The 11,617-nt window shown below is 43.2% G+C and overlaps 1 non-coding gene across 1 annotated transcript; it reads right to left on the reverse strand.

Annotated features, from left to right (window-relative positions):
• Window positions 1–10,838: 10,838 nt before the first annotated feature.
• LOC121501057 lies at window positions 10,839–10,945 on the reverse strand. Its single transcript, XR_005990500.1, has one exon. It is a non-coding gene; the product is annotated as a U6 spliceosomal RNA (small nuclear RNA).
• Window positions 10,946–11,617: the final 672 nt, after the last annotated feature.

The raw sequence follows: 11,617 nt of genomic DNA on the forward strand, positions 1-11,617 counted from the left end.
GATCTAGATAATCAATAAAATTCTACCGATTAATTTACCTTAGGAAAACTCTTATCTGTGGGAGTCACCAAAGAGAATTGGATAACTATTTTCGAATACACATCCATAAGACAGTTATAAAGTTCACCTAAAATTTATTTCATTTGCATCTATTTAATTCACTTGTTCTTAACAATCATACTTAGATCACTCTTGAAAATCTCAGGATTTGCTTTCATTTTAAAATTTCAGCCATGAATCAGGTATAACAATATAAAACTCACTAGTTCATAAGTACTGGTTGGAGTAAAGTTACATTTATGTGCTCAGATGGCTGAAGCTTTTTACTACATGTGGTGAAGACTTTAAGATTTGTACTGTATTGTTTGTATTTGTATTGTTCTTGACAGGTGATATTTAGGAGGCCATGATCTAGAATCTGGGCAAGAGAGACTATTTAGCATTTGTATTTTTAAAAGACCTCTTCCTCCCCAACTCCCCCCCCCCCCTCCTTTTTTTTCAGTCTGGGCAGTTTTAATTACCTCAGGAGGTGTTTACATTTCAAAGACATGGTAAGATTTACATCTTTAAAGAACAGAGAAAGAATGCATACCTTGGGCCTAGAGATTAGGCTGGAGTGCTCTGTGTAAATCTTGTAGCAAAAGGAAAGCTACAACAGGCAGTGGAGTGTGTAAGGAATTTTCTGGGAAAGGTGGAGGAATTTGGGAAGTTAAGGGAATTTGCTGAGATGGGGCCAGACTTTAAAAAGAGGAATTTACATTGGATGTGGACTTTAATTTTGTTCTAAATTTAATTTCTGCTCTTTCACCTAGTTAAGGGAGCCCCCAAGGCTAGCCATTATACTTCTTTGCATCCACTTTTTAATTTGGTCTTTCCATAGATACCAATAAAATGATTGTTTAAAATGAGTGCTCTCTAAAAAAAAATTTTTTTTTCACATATAGGAGCCTTCTCAATGCAAAAGATCCATTCCCTGGCTATTGACAAGTAGAGTTTATTAACCTCAGTAGTAACTCAAACCCATAAGCCTTTTTATGGCTTAACCAAGAGCACAAGAGGTGTCCCACAAGAAAGTGCAAGAGATGCAGCCCTCACAAGATCTGGAAAGTTCACTATCAAAGTTAACCTAAGAAACTGAAGGCTTTTGTTGTCACCAATGACAAGAACTGTGTAGAGAAAACAGTCTCTCGGGACTGTGAGATGCCTTTGAAATCACTTAAAAACATAAAACTGAACAAAAATCAAATGCTTCAGTGAAGCTTGATTTTAAGGTAATCTTTTTCCTCTCTTCCACAAACCTCTGCTCCTCCCTTTTTAGCCTTTTGTTTCAAGAACCCAGTTCCACCGTAAAGACATGACAAAGGAGGCTGGTGGTAGCACATACACAATTCCTGTTAAAACCAGCTAGAGCCTATATTTCCCTATAAAGCCCCCCAGTCCCTTCCCTCAGGAGGACTTGCAGGTTTTGAAGGCCAAAACCTGTTGCAGCCTCCTTTGCCTGCCTAAGCAATAAAGCTATTATTTCTCTGCATCCCAAACTCTATCTTCAAGTTAAATTTTGGCCCCGAAGCACAGAGGCTGGTTTTCGACACCACAGACCTGCTAATCAGTGACACCAGGCAGGCACTACAGGAACAGGGCTTTCCCACCATTAACAAGACAACAAAGGTTGAGACAACAAAGGCCCGTATGGACAGGACCCCTCAAGACAAACTCCCCTGAGAGCCGGCACAGCTGAACAACATTTAAAAATGCTGTTTGTGACTTCACATCTCAGAACCCCTGACCATTTAGTGCCTGGCCACCAGATGCACACCAGTATGGACACTCCCAGATGGCAGAGACCAGAGACAATATTCTCACTGGTCACAGAGCCAAGTTCTCAGGACATAGAACAAGACAAAAGGAAAAACTCAGATGGTTTTTACACAGGGGACCCACAACAGAGTCCATCTAAACAGATGCCCTTCTGGTGAGAACCCTGAACTCACCAGTCTGTGAGGCCAGCTCAAACAATAGACTTCTAGGATCTATGCCTGCTTTCTACCCTGTGGTTTTTCTCCTGACAAATGTCACAAAAGACAAAGACAAAAGAAAACAATGATCATTTCTGAGATGAACGTGATCAGTAGAAATCAAGAGTACTCCTAAAGAATCTTTACCAGAGTCCCTATATCCAAGTAACTAGCTCACACAAATATTTTCGGCCAATCTAAATTTAGAAAAAGAAAAGGCTTATCACCTCTTTCACCTCCAACAGACCCCGCAGACAGGGATCCAGGAGGCTGACATGGTAAGAATTCTTACCTTCTGCTAGCTTCTGTCAGAGGTCCCAGGATCCCTCCCCTGTAGCAGCCCTGAAGTGAGCACTGGCCAGCCCCTGGACACCCCTATGTTAGGCACCAAAACAGTAGAAGACAAAAACTGTTCTTTCTTCCTTTCCCAATTTTTTTGGCTGATTTAATAATTAACTTGGCATAAAACATTAACAAGGGAAAAACAACTCTAATTATGTGCCTATGGGAGCCCCACAAAGATGAGAGGCTCTATCCCTTGGCAGGTAACTGAAGCTTATATGCCATCCCAGGTAGAAGGGAAATAGAGGTCTGGGTCTGCAAAGGGAAGGAAGACAATTTACAGGAAAAAGGGAAGAGCAAATGTTTGGTAAACAAATGTTTGCCATATCATACGGAGAAGTCTTCTCATGTAGTGGGGGGAACAAGGTTACCTTTGGTAATAGCTCTCTTCCTAGCACAGACTTCCTATTTAAATTCTTTTAGACAGTTAAAGGGGAGGTAAAAGCTATTGAGTCTGCTTGGCCTTGATTGTCTTCAGCTCAAAATAATCCACATGCCAAAGTGACACATTCTGGGGCCACCTGAACTCCATCACCTTCAGCTGGGGTTGGGATTTGAATCATACAAACCTCTCAGGACCCTTGGAACATTGGCCCAAGACTGTGGCTGTAATGAGTCTTATAGCTTGCCCTTAATTTGCTGCTGTCATGAAAATCCTTGGAAATCTTAAATCTTAATCTTGGTGGTTTAAGGAACATGAGGGGAAGGAGAACAGATATTGCTTTTGAGCCTTGCAACTGTCTGGAAAGACTAGGTTTACACTAGAAAGTTTTTGTCATCAAGGTTCAGAGGCAAGGAGACTACTACCCCATTGTTCAGAGAGCCAGGTAATAAACCCTTCCAAACCCAGAAAAGTAGCAGAGTGGAAGGATCCTGAACTTTGGATCCTAAAATCTAGTCTGAGCTCTATCATTTAGTAGCGATTTGGCCTCAAGAAACTTCAAACACCATGAACTCAGCTTCCTCATTTGAATACAGGGATAAAAATAAATACTTTGAAGGGGTGTTGGAGGACAAATAAAATAATGTACATAAAGTCCTTGGCTCATACCAGGTGCTCCCAAAATATTTGCTCTTTCTCTTAAACCTCAAGGACTCCACCAGTGTTATGTTTTAAAACATCCTTTTAAACAATAGAACCCTTTGTAACATTGTCAGGTGTTCCGCCTTAGAAGCTGTGAGATTTGCAGGATGTAATTGGATATCATTTTAATAACTGTATGAATTGTGTGGTCCTACTGGTCAGGAAGACTTTGGAAAGAAGATGGAATTTCATTAATGTCGAAAGTCATTGGAGCTAGATGGAAAAGAAATCAATACATCCTAGACAAAGGAAAGCAAAATTGAGTCATGTAGCAACTTCATGTAGAAGTTGCAGGCTTCTCTGAGTGGTCTGGACAGGGCTTAGTGGAATAAACGAGTGTAAGTAGGAGTGATAACCCTTGTAAGTAGCTGTGTGGCCACACCAGTTTGTGCAGCCCTGTATGCAAGCCGGACCACCTGTAGCAGGATGAAGTCCTGCTGTGGGCTATAAATAGGGCAGGCAAGGATCTAGGCTACAATCCTAAAATCTCTGAATTCTTCCCAAATTGCTTGGGATCACATTATTATTTCCTTAGTGGATAAGCATCTTTCAACTCTGGAAAAATTTAGAATTAAGAATAGAAACGTTTATGAGAATCACACTTAGCACATTAATATCTATGTATTAAGAATAAATCTTTGCCTATTTGGTAGTATAAAATTTGAGTATTATTTGAGTACCAATTTTTTGGTACTCAAAAGAAGTTGTTTTCCCTATTATAAAATATACCTGAACTAAAAATCCCAATTTGAAATGTCTGAGTAATTTCGACTTGTATATTTAAGTGTAATCTTTCTAAGTTATATACGATATTGGAATAGTTAAGAGTACTTCAAGAATCACCGTCTGTCTAAGTTTATTTTATTAAAATTTAAAAGCATTACTTAGAAGTTGAGAAAGCTTATTTTGTTAAGATATTGAAGGACTTCAAATGAGATTAAAATATTCAATTCATAAATGATGTTTAAAAAGGTTAGAGTTATGTAAGTCTATAAATAGGTCTAATTATTAATCAAAGTCTCCCTTAAAAGTAATTGACATTTACTAAACTTATAAATAGAATAATAAGATTTGTAAATCGACCTTTAAGGAAAAACTAAGTCTTTGAATTTATAACTTTAATAAGTTAAATGTTAACTTTAGAAACCAAAGATACCTCTGAATAATATTTTCTCTGCATGAAATATTTGCTGTTCTTGAGAGTAAAAAAAAAAAAAAATCTCCCATAAGGGAAAAAAAAGAAATCCTAATAAATCAGAATAAATAAAACAGATACTCCAACTGAAAATGGAGTAGGGCCCGAGCCTGAATCCAGCTCGGATTGGTCTACTTTTGGCTTCTCTCATTGCCAAACTGTGCACATCCCACCACCATAGCCACCCTCTCCCCATCCACATTTGGCTTGCACGTACCCTGTGGAGAGAGAAGCTGAGCAGCACAGGGCAGGTCAAAGGCGGAGACACACCAAGAAATGTAAAGATCATCAGTTTTGAATTCATGCAAACCTGAGACTGAGTAGCAGTCTCTGAGGACTTAGAAAAAGTATCTAAATTCTCTGACATTCAGTTTCCTCTTTTCTAAAGTGGAATTTTTTTAAATGCCTATGCCAAGGGTCATTAAGAAAAGTATATGCAATCCTGTATTTTCTTAACTTTCACCACTAGCCACTGGGGGTATGATTGTGAACAAGACACAACCCTGCCCTCAAGAATAGCTAAAGTGATGATTTTATTTATGATTAGTGCTCAGCCAAGGGCTGCTACATCTACAGCTCATCATCACATGGAGGGAATCAACACTGCCACTGAGGTCAGAAAGATCTGAGTTAGAGCCCAGCAATGCCACTTACTAGCTATGTAACTGTGGCCTCTGAGCCTGTTTCCTCTTCTGCAAATGTGGACAACTAACTGTAATACAGAGTAGTTGAGGGAATCAAACAAGATGGTGTGTGTGTGTGTAACCTCTGGCACAGTGCCCAGCATATATAGGAGATTCTCACTGTATCGTATATCCTACATGCATATGACCAGTTTCTCCTGGCCCCATTGTACTGCACAAAAACCCCAAAGTACAGGGCTAACCCCAAGTCAATGTCTTGTTGACCTCCAGGGATATAGAGAATTTTGGAATTGATGCTAGCCAGGAAGCCTGGCATTCTCTCCTGTACCCATGGCCCTGACTGACCCTGAAGAACCAAGTCGTTAGGCTGGAACAGATAGCCCAACATCTGGTTCCATTCAGTTTCTCTCCATTTCGCCTCCTTAGAAGTTCATATAAAAAGCTGCATCCATACCTGCCCACTGCTAACCCCAGCTGTTTTTCTTCCAAAATTTCCTAGTGGAGATATTGGCTGTGATCTTCACATTGCACTCATTTTTCTGGGCACCTACATAACTACACACACCAAATTTAAGGGCCTTCTCTTGGCCTAATAGTGATAGGTCTTTAGGAGTGGTGTGATGGCTGGTCAGTCTAGAATTCACATTGAACCCTCAGCAAGATGCTCCTAGTACCAGCGAGATACTCCCCCAGCAAAAGTACTTCTTTTTAGAGCTTCCATTCCTGGACACAAGCTTCTCACCCAAGTAGCAAAGTTTTGAACCCAGGGACTGATGGAACAAAATTCTCAGTAGTCCTCTTTGCCAGAAACATCTTGCCATGCTTCCCTGGTAGGAGGTGTAGGGAAGGAACACTTTTCCTTTTTCTTTTTCCCTTCTAGGTTCTTTAGCTGGCCTGATAATTAAATTGACATAAGACAGATTAACAGGAGAAAAACAAATAAATTTGATTTTCTACAAACAGGAACCCTGAAGCTATTAGGCTAAATGACAGACAAGCTCCTGAGCCAAGGAGAAGAGGGAAGGGATCTTGGTTTCCAAAGGGAAGTAAGACAATCCACAGGAAGATGGGAATAGCAAACATTTGGTAAAATTAAAAAAAAAAAAAGTGTGTATTGTGCCATGAACTGACAATGGAACACAGAGAGGAGTTCAAACAAACAGGCCCCTCCAAACTCCTCCTAGCCTATCACATCTAGTCCAGACTCCTGGTGGTTATCTCTGGTGGGCTGATAGCCCTCTCTGAGACCAGAACCCCCAACTAAATTCTTTTAGGCAGTTAAGAGAAAGGTAAAAAGCTCTTCCTGAGTCTTTCAGGCCTTGATTTTCTTCAGCTTGAAATAATCCGCATGCCAAAGTGGCACATTCTCAGGTGGCATCCCTTCAATGCCATCAAAAGCAAACCCCCAAATCATGGAGCTACTTGGACTGTCGCCCCCCTCCTCGGGTTTCCATTCTTTCCTCTCCTATTTTTCCCCCACTTATACACAAAAGGAATGATCCAATCATATTTCCAGAAAGGCTACCCTGATACCTGAACCCTCTGAGCCAAGATACTATTCCTTCTGTCCAGAGAGAGAGAGAGAGAGAGAGAGAGAGAGAGAGCTTACCATGGATGTTTGCTTTGCTGTCTGCTTCCAATCACCCTTCTGGTAATGATACCTGGAATTTCCTCTGAGGAAACCCCACTCCACTCTCTGTCCAGATGCTTGGGTGAAGCTGCCAGGGTGAGCCTGGAGAAGGAGAGTCTACATCAGTCTGGGATTCCGTAGCAAAATACTATAGATTGAGTGGCTTAAGCAACAAGAACTTATTTCATACAGTCTGGAGGCTGGGAAGCCCAAGATCAAGGTACCAACTGGTTTGGCTCCCCATAAGGACTCTCCTCTTGGCTTGCAGATGGCTGCCTTCTCACTACATTCTTACATGGCAGAAAGAGGAAGCTGTCTCATCTCTTCTGATAAAGGTGCTAACCTCATCACGAAGGCCCTATCCTCATGGGCACAGCTAAATTTAACTGAATCCCAAAGGCCCCTATCTCCAAATACCATCACACTGGAGGTTGAAATTTCAGCATATGAACTGATGGTGGAGGGAGACAACTCAGACCGTAGCAGAGAGCCTCGCACCGCCCCCACTCCAGAGCCTGGTTCAGAGCCAAACAAAGACCATAATCAGAGCCAATGAGGCCAAGCCTTCGCTCCTTCTCAGGACAACTGAAACCTGGGACAATGAGGCCTGAGCTGTAGGCAGGCATCTGGACACCCTACAGAGGACAGAAAAGCTGACAGAAAGAGAGAACAGGTCCTAATGACATCTGGCCTGAAGCCAGACCTACCTACCCTTCTCTATGCTTTAAATTTTGTGAGGCAAAATAATCCCTCTTGGCTTAGGCAATTTAGGTTAAGCTTTTATTACTTGCAATCAAAGAAGTCCTAACTTCTGCACATCTATACCAATTCCCTCAGTGGTGCGCTAAAGAGAACTTCGTGAGGACCAGTTGTTAAAGTTTCAGGAATTGTGCAAACTAGGTGTTACTCATGGCCATCACTCATAATTAAGTCATGCAAACACTTATGAACAATCAATAAATACTCAAAACCCATCACTTCCTAATAAGCTCACAGTTACTTGTGCTTTGAGTTTATTTCCATCCACTTTATGTGCATGGTGGAAAAACTGTCGAGAGGTGTGCTGCTGCGCACCTCTTCCCAGCTCCCATTCCGTGGGGTCACTCTGGTAGACTGACATTAACAGGGCAGAAAGATTTGGGGACCACCATAATTGACAAACACTGCAAATTGAGGCCTGACTTAATGGTTTGTTGGATGCCTGGGCTTAAGGAAATAGTGCACAGTGTGTCGATGACGTAAACTAAGTTGAAAGTGCTTCATGTCTGTAGCTGTTAAATTGTGACCAGAACAAAAACTTGAGGGATATTCCTCCAGTATTTGAAAAGTATTATTTGATTGAGCAAAGAAGATTTGCAGCCACCGCCACAGCCTGGTAGCGCTGTGCTAGTCTTCAAAAGTCCAAAGGAACAGGACACAGACAGCCCTGTGCACAGAGGACTCAGAGCTCAGGGTGATTTGCTCTAAGCCAAATACTACAGAAGAGACAGCAGTAAAAGACATTGCATCTGTCATCAAGAAGCATAGAATTTAATTGTAAAGACAAGCCCAGCACACAGAAAATACAGTAGAGTCTCTAAGTCAGGGATGACAAATATCTGTTACGCACGCTGCCTCCTCCCTGTCCACACCTACGTGAATAAGTGCCGGCGCTCTGCCCTGAGCCAGGAAGTGACTCCAGCATCCTGCCCAAGAGAGCAGTCCAGGCAGCCACGGTGGTGCTCACGGCAGGGGGGGTGGGGGGTGGGGTGTTACACCACAGGAGCACCAACCATAGGACAGCCCGGGGTAGAACAGGGGAGAACCAAGCTGGAACTGCAATACTTAAGAACAGCTTCATGGAAAAGAAACTTGAAAGGGGTCTTGGAGGATGGGTAAGGAACTTGTTAGAAATGCAAAGTCCCAGGCCTCACCCCAGGTCTGCTGAATTAGAAACTCTCACAGTGGCCCCAGGACTCTTGTTTTAACAAGCCCTCCAGGTGGTTCTAGCATCCTGACAGGAGAGAACCACTGGACTAGGACCCGGCTTCCTCTCCAGCTGCTTTCTTCCACATGTCACTCAGGTCGAGCGTTACAACAGCACCCGGCAGTAGGTGGGCGAGCTAGAACATTGATCCTCCTTACGTGGCTGAGAAGAGCACTTCAAAGACATTGCAGGGCTCACCCAGGCCCACGCTGCTGATGTGCAGCGGGGCCTGGGCTAGGGCCAGGTCTCCAGATGCCAGAGCAGTGTTATTGCCATCAGCCCTAAGGCACGAGCACGATGGCGTGATTCCCTCCAGCCCCCAGCCTCCTAATTTCCTCTCTCACCTTCCCGAGGAGTTGGCCAGCTTCCTGGCAACAGGCTGTGAAGAAAAGCCCTGTGGGGTGATGACAGCTGCCTGACAGAAGGAAGGCGATAGGGCCTGGTGCGCGGCCCCCACCATGCTCATACCTGCAAGGATTGAAAGTGAACTTCAAAGCCAGCACCACCCAGCCGGGCCCCGGCATCCAAAAGCCTCAACTCATCAGATGCCACGGCCTAGGGCTGGCCAACGGCAAGAATGTGGAAACGCAGCCTCCAATGAACCCCAGGAACGGAGCCATGAAAGCTGGTCCAGGATGCAGCTCTTTGCGCCAAGCCCTCGCAGGCAGAAATGATCAGGTTTAAGGAGGAACTATCCCCAATCCAAGGCCGAGCTGGGGGTCAGCCTGGGGGAGTGGAAAGGCCATGGTCTCTGGAGTCCCACATCCCTGGGCTTAAAATCAGTTCTGCTGTTTACAAGCCCTGCAGACCAGACTCCTTACCGTCTCTGAGGAATCCCTCCCAACGCAGATCAGGAACACTAATACCCACAGTTTGTGTGAAGGAAGCGAAATAACATATGCAAAAGTGCTGGCAAAGCCTTTGGCCCTTTCCTTCTCTCGGTCTTCCCTTTGGGAGTCTTCTTTCTTCATCTCCATGGATCCTGAGAAGGGCATGCCAAGTCGCTAATGAACCAGGCTGAAGGGGAACAGCTCTGCCTAGAGCAGAAGACAACCTCTAAAAGTACCTTATAGCAATTAGAGATCATAAATCTGTCTTATGCTGAAACCGTATTTGTGGGCTGCGAGCTCTGTTAAGAGTGTATCCTACTGCTTTATCCAGCATTCAGCACTCACTACGCACACTAATGATTACTTTGAAACTTATGCAATATTGGGCATGAAGAAATTAATCGGGGATTCTCCAGAATTCTCCAATCTTCTGAGATGAATCAATAACCCTCAGTAATCAGTAATTTTCTGGCAACTAAATCCACAGGCCAAATCCAGCCAAGCACTTTTTTGGTAAATAAAGTTTTATTGGAGCACAGCCATGCTCATTTATCCACATCTTATCTGTGGCCGCTTTCACACTACAAAGGCGAGGTTGGACTGCGAGGGCTAAGATATGGACTAGCTGGCCCTTTACGGAAAATTACCAACTGTTGCTCCAAAAGAAAGCATAGATAAGTTGAACTGTTACAGTTCAAGCTCTCCAGGAAGTAGGAGGAAAACTTTAGGGTTCAGGATGTGAAAGAGGGAATGTTTCTGGGATCCACACTTCTGGAAGGGAGGGAAGGGAAGCAGCGTGGGCATAGGGAGATGCAGGTCCAGCAGCCTCAGCTGATTCCACTGGGAATGTTGGAGCAAATAACCCCTCAGAGTTATTGGCCCCCTCTGAATGGGCCCAAATAGCTGCACTTTTATCCTCTGCCTTGATAGATTATTAGAAGTGGGCAATCCCTTGGAATGTGTGCCCTTGAGTGAGGCAGCTCCCAAAGGGGCTGACTGCTGTAGACTGTTTCCCGACATCCCTCCTAGAACCAAGGGCAACAAATCCTCCCTCCAAAGGGACCTTGGCAGTGCATCGCCGTGCCTAGCACAGCCACAGCCATCCAGGCTTTCTTTCTTTCTTTTTTTTTTTTTTAATATAGAATGCTTCATGAATTTACAGGTCATCTTCGTTCAGGGGCCACACTCAGCCTCTCTAGATCATTCTAATTGTAGTAAATGTGCTGTTGAAGCGAGCACCACCTGAGCTTTCTAAGGTTTTCCTCCATCACCTTCCAGAAGTTCCCCTGCCTCTACACCAGGTGGTCAGCCATCTTCTGAACCCCCTATGGAAATGGCAGGTGTCATCAGTGGGACACAAAGTCAAAGTGGACGCAAGGTGTTCAGAATAACAACTAAAATATCACCTTAAATTTATTTCCAATAATATTCTTGAAAAATTTTATGTCCATAAGCTTTATTGGAAATCAGAGAGAAACAGCCTACGACTCTACAAATGTCATTCTCAGGAAAAGTGGACGTTCTATGTCTATCAGAGTCACATGGAGATTTTTTGATAGATTGGTGAGATCTAAGATATATGATGTATATAAAATATAAAATGTTTTATATAAAAGAGATAAAATGAGAGAGAAGGTACAAAATGTCACTGCTCATTAGGGCAATAGCACAAGAGTAAGAGATCTGCAGTATACAAACCTAGGTTCAATTCCCCACCTGCCACTTACTCTGGACAATTCCTTTACTCGCCCCTCCCCGATGTTTTTACTCATCTATAAAATGGGACTGTGAAACTCTACCCACTTCACAGTGTTGTCACAGAATCAGAAGAAATAATCTATGTGAAACAGTGATGAAATCTAGAAAATTCTCAAAAAATATTTTTTGTCTATGTCTTCTGTAACACCTCCT

The sequence above is a fragment of the Vulpes lagopus genome, chromosome 10, assembly GCF_018345385.1.
Source record: "Vulpes lagopus strain Blue_001 chromosome 10, ASM1834538v1, whole genome shotgun sequence".
NCBI lineage: Eukaryota > Metazoa > Chordata > Mammalia > Carnivora > Canidae > Vulpes > Vulpes lagopus.